The 10,638-nt window shown below is 56.6% G+C and overlaps 1 long non-coding RNA gene across 1 annotated transcript in view; it reads left to right on the forward strand.

Moving 5' to 3' along the window:
* Window positions 1-9,587: 9,587 nt before the first annotated feature.
* The window catches only part of LOC113484648, a 3,600-nt gene continuing 2,549 nt past the window's right edge, over window positions 9,588-10,638 (forward strand). The window contains exon 1 of the long non-coding RNA XR_003399253.1: window positions 9,588-9,866. This is a non-coding gene — a long non-coding RNA (uncharacterized LOC113484648). The remainder of the gene's footprint in view (window positions 9,867-10,638) is intronic.

Below are 10,638 nucleotides of genomic sequence, written 5' to 3' on the forward strand. Positions count from 1 at the left end.
ACCCCGCCGTGTCCACGGTGGCCCGCTGGCAGGCAGCCTCGTGTGCCCTCCCCCTGGCCGAGCCGCGGTGTGCGTGGTGGGGGGGGAACCGGGGCACCCGTGGGGTTTGGCCAGTAGCCACAGCTGGAGGGAGCCAGGCCCAGGGCGTTGTGGGGACGGTTATTTCTTCCCCCCCTCAAAAAAAAAAAACCACAAAAAACCAAGTGGCTGAGCTGGGTGGCGAAGCGCTGACCTCTCCGGGGGGGGGGAACAAAACACTGCTGGCAAGGGCAGGGAGGGCGGTGGGAGCTGTGGCCACTGGCCACCGGCCACCAGCTCCTGAATTATTCCCTGAGCAGCTCAGGAGCCGCCCTGACGCGTTTCCTTCCCTCCTCGCTGTCCTGCGGGCCAGGCTGGGGGGGTGACGTTGTTCCTCCCCTGCTCTGGGGTCACCCAGAGTGGGGGTGTCTTTCCCACCCACCCACCGACGTGCTGTCCCACCACCCTTCTCCACCTGGAGCCAAGCAAACTGGTTCCCAGTTGCTATTTCGGCCTCGCTCCAGTCCCTGGGAGCCAACCCAAGCCCAGCCCGGCCATGGTGAACATTTTGTGCTTCCCCTGAGTCAGCGAGGATGCAACTGCTTTAAATTTAGAGGTAAATCCACCCCCCTCCCTCTCTTCCTTTCAGCCCTGGTGTCTCACCTCCCCTCACAGTGTTTTTTTCTCCATGGCTGGCTTCTCCCTGAGGCTTTTTCTCACCTTCTCATCCCTCACCTCACCCCCAGGAACCCAAATTAGTCACTATTAGTCACAAATTAGGCCTGGGCAGGTCTTGCAGCTCACCCTGGTGCGTGCTGTCCCCGCTCTTCCCACAGGGTCTCATTTGCCCCCGTGTCCCTTGATCCTCATTACCACGACTCCCGAGACACGAGTGTCCTTTCGGCAGTGACCTTGTTACCTGCTCCAGCATGTTTATCCCACCCTTGCTCCCAGAATATCCGGGGGGTGATTTGCAGCCACCTGCCCGCTGTCCCGTACCCCCGGCTGGAGCAGCCCAGCTCCGTTACCCGTCACCGTATCAGCGCTGCCTGGCTCAGCCCCCTGCACGTTGCTGCTAATTAAAAACAAACGAGGAGGGGACGGCTGGCAGGCGATGCCCTGGCTGGCTGATCCGCTCCCGTTAGGAGTTCTGTGTCTCGCTCGAATAAATAATGTGGAAATTTCATTTTCTGCCACTCTGGAAGGGAGGGATCTCGGATATTATTTGTGCTCTTTCCTGAGCATCTTGCTTGCTCTGAAGGGGAAACCTGCCCTCGCTGGGACCCTTCCCAAAGGCTCCCGCACGGATAACGCATTTGTTTTATCTGTGACGTCTTGGCTTGCGCTGGTTCGTTAGGGAGAAGGTGCCAAATTGGCCCTCTACCACGCAGTGCCTGACACGGGGGCAGCTGGAGGCGATCACCAGCCAGGGGGGAGCCTTCTCCTCTCCAAAACAAGCAGATAACGGCAGCGATGGGGAAAAATACGGCTTAGAGCCGGCAGGCAGCTGGGAGCCAGGCTGTACCCTGGCCCTCTCCGCGCTCGACGGACAATTCCCCTCTCGCTCTTTGTTTTCTCTAATTGCAGAGCGAGGCCTCCCGGGCACAGCCTGTTTCTTACCCCGTGCTGGTACAAAGCCCCAGGGATTGGCGCTGGGACGTGCTGACCCGGGAACTGGGGAATACAACCTTGGAAGAGGGATCTGACCGGTTTGGGCTTCGCCGGGGAGCGATGCTCGGCCGCTCGGCGAGCCGTGGCCTGTGATGGTAATCCTCCTCTGGGGTGCTTTGTCCCCAGGTGGGGTGTAAAATGCTGCTCCCAGGGGAGCGCTGCCCACGGGGCAGAGGGATGGGTCACCCCCAGCCCAGCTACCCCAACCCAGAGGCATCCCCGGGGTGGATGGAGGCGTTGAGGCAGCACCAAACAGCCAGCGCAGGGTCTCAGCAGATTTAAATATTTTCTGTAAGCCTCTCGGGTGGGATATCAGCTTCTCCCGCTGCACATGGGTGCGAGTCCTCCGCAATCTCCTTTTGCAACCGTTTCCTTGCCTGCAGCTGGGTTGTTTCACGTACAAGAGGGCTCGGGGAGGCAAGGTGGAATTACAGCATTACAGACAAAGCCTTAATATAATCTTCCCTGCTTGAACGGTGTTGCAGGGGGAAGGCACGGAGAATGTTCTGCGGAGTGGGCTTCAAATGAGGCAAGCTGCCGTTCAGGATGTACGCTGAATTGCTTCATCACTGCTCCTAATGGCTTAACCAACAAAATCCATATTCATAAATCAAAACAGGAGCGTGAGCGACCTCTGTTCAGCTCCGCTGCCGAGCCGCGGTGCATTCAGAAATAAGGGCAGATTATATATTGCAGGCAGAGCTCTGTGAGTATCTGCTGCAGCAGCCACGACTTGGCCTTGGTATTTACTGAGCCCAAGGAGAGATGATACAATCAAATCTGTCTGCCGGTGTCTGAAGGATTAGCTGAGTCAACCAGGAAAAAGCTGAGCTAATTTATCATGCTATTTTCAGTCCTGAAATGCACCCTGGACATAATTTCACCCTCAATTACAGATCCCACAGTTCTACAGAACGTAATTATCAAAAATGTTCTTTTTCGATGTGTTTAGTGTTGGATTGGGGTGTTGCGGTGGCGTGGTGGCAGCTCGGCGACCGGGGCTCGGTGGTGAGATCTGGGAAGTGGAACCAGTGGAGAGAGAAAATGAATATAACTGTTCTCTCTGGCCAAGGGAAACGTGGTGCAGGGAGGACAGTGTCACAGATGTGTTGGCAGAAGGAGCTGGCGGTCTCTCACCCACCATGCAGGGCTGTCGCCAACACTGGGGCAGATCAGCTGCGGCTTTTTCACAGAATCCCAGAATCATCTGGGTTGGAAAAGCCCCTGCAGCTCCTCCAGCCCAGCCATGACCCTCCCCCTGACCATTCCCAAGCCCACCACATCCCTCAGCGCTGGCTCAGCCCGACTCTTCAACCCCCCCAGGGATCCCGGGGACTCCCCCCTGCCCTGGGCAGCCCATTCCAACGCCCAACAGCCCCTTCTGCACAGAAATCCTTCCTCAGAGCCAGCCTGACCCTGCCCTGGGCAGCTTGAGGCCATTCCCTCGGGGCCTGGCGCTGGGGCCTTGGCTCCAGAGACTCATCCCCCCTCTCTGCCCCCTCCTGGCAGGGAGTTGCAGAGGGCCAGGAGGTCTCCCCTCAGCCTCCTCTTCTCCAGACTGAACCCCCCCAGTTCCCCCAGCCGCTCCCCAGCAGACCTGTGCTCCAGACCCTGCCCCAGCTCCGTTGCCCTTCTCTGGCCACGCTCGAGTCATTCAATGGCCTTTTTGGGGTGAGGGGCCCAGAACTGAGCCCCCCCATCGAGGGGCGGCCTCCCCAGTGCCGAGCCCAGGGCTCAGATCCCTTCCCTGTCCCTGCTGGCCACGCTACTGCTGGTACAAGTCCCCCTGAGGACAGAGAATCCCCCATTTTCCACCCTGAACCCCCCCAAAGTGTCATTGCAAAGTCCAGCACAAAATCTGTCTCCGCCCTTTCGCAGCTGCCCTTTGAGTATCTCCTCCCACCCCGAGCCACTCAAACATCCCCTGGGATGCGAAAACCAGCCCCAAACCCTCTGGTAGCCCTGGCTGGACCCTCCCCAGCATCAAAACATCCCCAAACTGGTGCTCGCTCTCCTGGCACGGCCTCCCCAGCAGCACAGCAGCAGCAGCCCCCCGGCCGATGCCCTCTGACATTTCACCCACCCTGATCTAACTCTGAAAATTTGGGCTGTCGGTGGCAATGCCGCCCAGTGCCTGCTGCAGGTTGAAGTGTTGGGTCTCTGCCGGGGAACTCTTCCAGGAAATAAGTCATTTCAAGGGGAAAAAACCCAAACGAAAAAAAAAAAAAAGAAATTAAACCCAGATGAAGTGCAAGAAATCTGCAGCTTTAACAAATATATCTCCATTTTACTCAAAATTTAGCCATTTGCTGGTGAGTTTGGCAGCCGTGAAGGAAACGGGCTTCGCAGGGATCCCTTGGGGCTATGAGGCTGGCTGGTTTCCCAGCCCAGTGTGGGCGAAGGCAGCAGCTCGGTGTGATGAAGGGGCCAAAAATAGAAAATTTACCATAAGCGGAGAGTAATAATACTTCTCCAGAAGCCGTGCAATAGCCTTGAGGCTGCTAACGCGGTGATAAGCAATTGTTTGCCTGTGCTCCGGAGCAAGCGTGTTTTATCTCTTCCTTGTTCCAGCCCCGGAGAAAAAGCTCAGCGATTTTGCTGCCGTTGGGACCACCAGGTCTGTATTTTTATTATTTCTCTATTCCAGCAGTGCCTGGAGACCTGACCTGAATTACCCAGCGTGACACGGCTGACGGCCCGGCCGCGCTCTTGGGTTAAAAGCCAGAAGCAGAAGGTGCAGGGCGGGGAGCTCTGCAGCTTTTTGGGGGGACGAGCTAGGTAGAGCTGATGCCGTAATCAATGGTGGTTGGTGGCTTTGGGGAGTTGTGGGTGTCGTTGCCCGGCCGGGTTGCTCCCCCCAGAGCCACGTCGAGGGGTGACCGTGACCATTGCGTGGCACCGGGAGGAGGAAACGTTTGCAGCCGCCTGCACAAACAAGAGGCCCCGAGGAGGAAACACCGCGAGCCACGCCGGGGAAAATCCCAACCTCCTGGTGCAAAACCCAGGGCTCCAGGAGGGGATTAAATCCCCGATAAAACTGGGTTTCTCCCGTCCTTCTCCTGCCCCAAGTCTCATGCTTTCGGGGAGGTGACGCCACTGTCTCGTGCAGGAGAGCAGTTTAGTGGCGCGGAGTTTGGTGGGTGGGAGAAAACCTTACTGACACCCTCCATAAAAGACTGAAGTTAAATGTTGAGCTAATTAGCTAGTTTATTAGCAAGCAGCCCCGGGTGATAATGCCTGTAACATTTTAGTGGGCGATGGCCCCTTGCAGCACCAACACCGTGTGGGTTTAGATGATTTTTTTTATTATTTTTTTCCCTTTATACAAATCTCTGCAAATCCCCCTCCTCTGCCTTGCATCTGCCCTGGAGCACGGCTGATCAAACCAGAGAGTTTTCCCAGCTTCAGCCCATCTCTGGGAAGGAGGATGATATTAAACTTGAAACAAATTACATTGTGCATTCGAGTGAGGATGCTCGAACGCATTTTCTTTCCCTAATGATGGAGGCAGTGGGAATTGCGGCACTATTAATTTCTCCGTTTGCCTCCTGCGAGTTGTCAGCAGCTCTCCCCCTCGCCTAGTAACCGCCACATCCAACGGGTTGGATGCTCTGTGGCCCCGGCACCTTTTGTACCAGCTCAGTGTTGAAAAATAACCAGAGCAACGCTGGAAATGCTGCGGGGTGAAGGCGGGAGCTGCAGGAGGTGGCAGGGTTTACAGCGAGCTCCGGAGCCAGCCTGGCCCCAGCATCCAGGGCTGCTGCTTCCCGTGGTGTTTCCTTCTGGTTTGTGCCTTTTGAACCTTTTGGGGTTTCTCACTGTTGGTGGAGGGTGGGGAGATGGGGCGGCCACCGGGCTTTAAAGCCTTTCCAGCCTGGAGGAAGATCAGCCGTGCTGCCGGCTCTTGGGATGGGAAACCGCTGCTCAGAGAACAATAAAGGTTATTAAATGTCAGGGAGAAATAAAGCTTCCTTTTTTTGCTTTTTTCCTTTTTTTTTTTTTTTAAAAAAAACTCTGGCTGAACCGGTTTGCAGGCGCTTTGTGCCACAGGCAGAGCAGCAGGAGATGGGGACTCGAGCACCGGACCAGCTGCCTCGGAGCATCCCATTGACTCTGGATTTGAGATAGGGGGTTATTCCATGAGCATCTGGGGGTTCTGGCCACGGGTCAGGGACCTGCAGACCCAGGCAAAGATGGGCTGAAATGGGTGTAATCCCTTGGCAGGGGGTTGCACGGCTTCGGGCTCACGCTCTGGGCTGTGGGATGCATCCAGCCGCCTCCGCCGCCGGCGGATAACCTTGCTCCGACCCTTTTCCCGGCGCAGGGGTGTCGATGGCGGCACGGGAGGCGGTGACACCGGCCTGCGCTGGCCTCCGCCACACCTCTCCTCCCGGCACGGGGCCTCGTCACTCCGGCAGCGTGAGCAGCAACAGGTCTTTCCAGTCCCTCCCGGGGACACATTTCAGCACGCAGCCCCTTCCAGAGCTCACGTCGCGGCTTTTGGGGCACACAGGCAGTGGGGTGGCACCCGGGGAGAAGGAAAAACACCAAGCGTGTCACCAGCTCGCCTTGGTTATCTTTTATTTTGATAGTTGTAGCTTTAATTAATCATCATGCACTGGTAAATGCTTATAAAACTGTCTCTGTAATGCCAGGCTGTGTCTGCCCCAGGACCGAGCTCGCTGGGGCACACAGGGCATCACCTTCTGCCGACGAAGAAGGAGCCGCCCCGGGGAGCCAGCGCCCACCAGTTGAAGGTAAAAAGTAAATTGGTGCTGTTGGGGGCCCCCGGGGAGTGCGCTGGGGCCAGGGCAGCCCCTCAGGGCTCCTGGGGTGTGGGTGCCCGCCTGCAGCACGGCTGATCCCACCTGGTAAAGCCACTGGAATCCGTTGGGAGAAAAATTTGGGTGCTGGCCTTCACCCCACATGGAAAGAAGAAGGTATGGAATGGCAAAAGTCGGCAAATTTGATGTAGCTTGGAAATGGGGTGTTATTTGGGATGGTGAGCAGGATGAGCCCTAAGACCAACGGGCGATGATCAAAGAGCAGTTCCCATGAGATCTCAAACCATGGCTTCCCCTTGGAGGCTCCCCCACAGCACCGCTGCGATGCTTTCCCCCGTATTTTTACCTCCGCCACGCCGCTGCCGAGCTCTCCATTTTAACAGATGGCTGGAGTGACAATTACTGCCTCAAAAGACTATATTTATAAATTCCTTGATGGGCTGTTATCTGGCATGTGATAGAGCTTTACACAAACAGAGAGCCGAGAGTCACTGCTGGCTGTTGTAACTGGAAAGGAAATTATATTGCACAAAGCGCTTCAAGAGAGTGTGACAGGTTTTGCCAGGAAAGCAGTTTTGGTGGGCGCTTGCAAAATGAGTTTGGTTTGCGTAGATTTGGTACATGTTGAGAAATAATCATCTGGGGGTGACTGGCACTGGTTGGCTGGCTGCCCGGCATCCCATCCCATCCCATCCCATCCCATCCCATTCCATTCCATCCCATCCCATCCCATCCCACCCCATCCCATCTGACCCCATCCCATCCCATCCCACCCCATCCCACCCCATCCCATCGGAAGAAGCACGCCACATCTCAGAGGGCTGCAGAACTGTGAGGCAAATCTACCTTTCATGGCACCTGGAGTGAATTTAATTGCTTTTCTCCTCTTCTTGGTTATCATACTCATGAATTTGGAAGCTCTGAATGCAAAACAATTAGGGACAGGGCTCCCTGGGGATGGAGTAATTTCCTGCTTGGAAATGCAACGGGTTTTTCATCCTCCCTGTCCCTGCTCACTTGCTGCCGATCGGGAAGGTCGATGGCAATGCCCGATGCTCCGGGCTGCAGGGTGAGGATCGCAGAGGATGCTGGTGGTGTTAAATCAGCCGACTCTTGGGAGAGATGAGGGCGAGAGCAGGGAGGTCAAACCTTGGGAGAGGATGGGTGGGGTGGCCTGCTTGGGAATCTCTGTCTTTGTTAGGATTTGGAAATACAAGCAGAAAAATAGCATTTTTCTGCCAGCGTGTCATGCCCTTAGCATCTGCCTTGCTGGGCTTGAGTCATCTGCACCATCTCGCTGGTGACCTTCCCTGTGGTGCTGCGGCCGCCAGCACCTCCTGAGCATCCCCTGTGCTCGCCCGGAGCTGCTCATGGCCCAACAGGGACCGTGCCAGGGGTTCCTCTCTCCCATGCGTGGGGCGGGAGGCAGGACCACTCTCTGCCTGGGCGAGGTGGCACGGTTGGGGGGTGATACTTGACCGTGGCTTGTCGCACTTTCTGGCAACTGAGCCAGAAAAGGGAGAGGGGACGTGAAACACGGGGGCTGTGCTGGCCAAGCGCTGCAGGCGTCAGCGGGCAGCACGTTTTGGGGAGGCACTCTGGGGTTTTGCCCGGCGTCAAGCTGCAGTGCCGGGCTGCCCACACCGTTTTTTTTTCTCTTGGAAACGTGGAGTTTGCACAAGCAAAGGCGTATCCTGCCACGCCGAGGCCCTTTCTGCTGCTTTGGGAGCCACCCCACGATGCTGGCGAGGTCCCCGCCGCCACCCCAAGCCCCGTGACACCGCGAGAGCAGAAAGCTGAGCTGTCGCTCCCCGACGCAACCTTTGCACTCCCGGCAGCCCTGCAGTTACTCCTCGCTCATCCCCGCTGCCTCGCATGGGCTAGAGGGATCAAAACCACCTTCTTTACTCCCAGCCCCACCGCTGCCAGCGCTCCCTGAGCGCTGCAAGGGAGAGGATGAAGAGCAGCGCTCGGGGGAATTATTTAAATAGCAGGAGCTCTTCCCCCAGGTCGTGCAGCCAGCAATGGTGTGTACGTACACAACGCCCGCGCGGGGCCCGGCTATTTCTGTACTCAGTGTTTGATGGAGCCAAACGCAATTCAGGCGTATTTGCTGGGAAATCACAGGGAGAGGAGCCCCGCTCCTGTTGCTGGAGCTCGTGTCAGCCTGGCCATCTGCGTCTCCCCGAGAAGGCGTTATAAATATGTCCGGCTGCTTTCCTTTTCTTTCCGTGGCATAACTTTTCGGCGCTCTGCAGATTACAGGGAGGCTGAGGGTAATTATAACACCTTCGTCCTAACTTGCTGACGCCTGCCTCCCTCCCTGAGCTCTTCTAACGCACGTGCTGTGGCAGATGTTTGCTAAACGAGAGGACCCCAGGGAGACACGGGGAGGCTTTTTCCTCCCTAAAGAAGTCAGCGTCAAGGAGGTGCGTGTCTTTGACAGCCTGTGGCAAGCTTGGCTTTGCTCAGCGGGGAGGTAAGTGGCAGCTGGCAGTGCAGTCATGTCCCCCTGATGTGGGATCCAGCTGTGGGGTGGCCCCAGGGAGGGCAAGAGCATCGCTCAGACTGAGCCCGTGTGCTCTGGCATCTTCTGCTCTGCGTGAATAATGCACCGATTTACTGCGTTTTGGGGCTTGTGTCATAACCTGGATCCCAGCTGTGATTTACCACAGCAAGCTGGAGGTCAGCGCAGGGCTCATCCCCTCCAGCTCTTCTGCTGCGCCTGGCTAAGGTGGGGAAAAATTGTTTTAAACCCCATAAACAGCTGGAAAAGGAGAAGCTGCTCGGCAGCGCCTGGCTGCGTTCGGCTGCGTTCGGCTCGGTTACAGTCGGAGCAGGGGAGATGGTTTCCCATGCCCGGAGGGGTGATGTGCCAGCAGGGTGTGAAAATGGGAGCACAGACAGAGCCTCATCCTCAGATAATTCCCTAAGTGAGAATAAGGAAGCTCTGGTGATCTCTGCATCAGAGGCTCAACCAGGAATAAGGAAACGGGAGGATTTTCCCAACCGCTGGGCAAATAGGAGCGTTCAGTATGGGAGGGTCCAACTTAATGCCGTAAACCAGATTGGATTAGGAAGGATTTGCAGAGGGCCAGTCTGGAAGAGCGGCTTATTTAGGTTTTGAACATCCATGTCACAATACGTGGTGTTGCAACACGCTGTTGCGTTGTGTGCTTGCGCTGGGGTGTTGGGTTTGAAGGCTCAGTGAACAGCCGGGAGCTCCTGGGCTGGGCAGAGGGGAGGGGTGGCCACGGTGTGGGGTGGCCACGGGAGGATGATCTGGGCTGTGAGAGGGCATGGGAGGACACGGCTAGATAAGAACCAGGAAGCCGGCATCTTCCTTGCCTTGTGAGTCTCAACCAAATCCCTTCGCCCAAGAGATCGCGGAGGGTGAGTAGCCTTTGGGGTTTGACTGTTTTCCTACTGTTGTGGGTCTTTTTAATGCTCATTAATTTCTCGTTCTGCAAGTGACTTCGTGGTGTTTAAAGTGTCTCGTTGCCCCTGTCCCACTCCGGGTGGGACACACACATCCAGCCGCAGCAGAGGAGCTGCCCCGCTGTGACAGGGCTCAGCTCACACCATAGGGTCAGCCTGGCCGTGGCGTGTTTGCATGCAAGACCTGGGGCTTTTACCAGAGCTTTTATCTCGTTTCTCCCTGCTCTTGCTCTGTCCCCATTCCTTACAGCATCACATCCTCTGTCTTTGAAACCCTGTCTCCTTTCCGGAGCTGTCAACACCTTCCCCTCTGCCTTGTGCCCAGCCTCGCTCTCCTGGGCTGCTTTTTGCTCAAGGGCATGAAGCAAAAAATTGCCCAATACTTTAGTAACTTCCACAAAAGAGGTGCTTCCCCTTGTAGCTGCTGAGTAGGTGGGGATGTCACCCTCTGCTCAGCGCTGGTTTCTCTTCTCTGCCTCCCTCCCGGTGCTGGAGAACTGGCCCCAGCAGATGTGAGCTTGGCTGTCTCGCGGCTTCCGCCTACTGCTGGAGTCGTGCTGTGTTGGGATCGGGGAGGAAAACAGGCCACTTATCGTGTGTGACAGACACAGCCAGCCCCGGAGCCTTTGTTTGCAAAAAAAGGGGAATGGAGTGATGAATATCCACGTCAATCCAGGGGCAGAGCTGCAGCTGGTGGGTCTGTGGGTGCCCACAGGCACCCGCGAGG

Source organism: Athene cunicularia (genome assembly GCF_003259725.1).
Source record: "Athene cunicularia isolate RWA chromosome 11 unlocalized genomic scaffold, athCun1 chr11_part2, whole genome shotgun sequence".
NCBI classification, from domain to species: domain Eukaryota; kingdom Metazoa; phylum Chordata; class Aves; order Strigiformes; family Strigidae; genus Athene; species Athene cunicularia.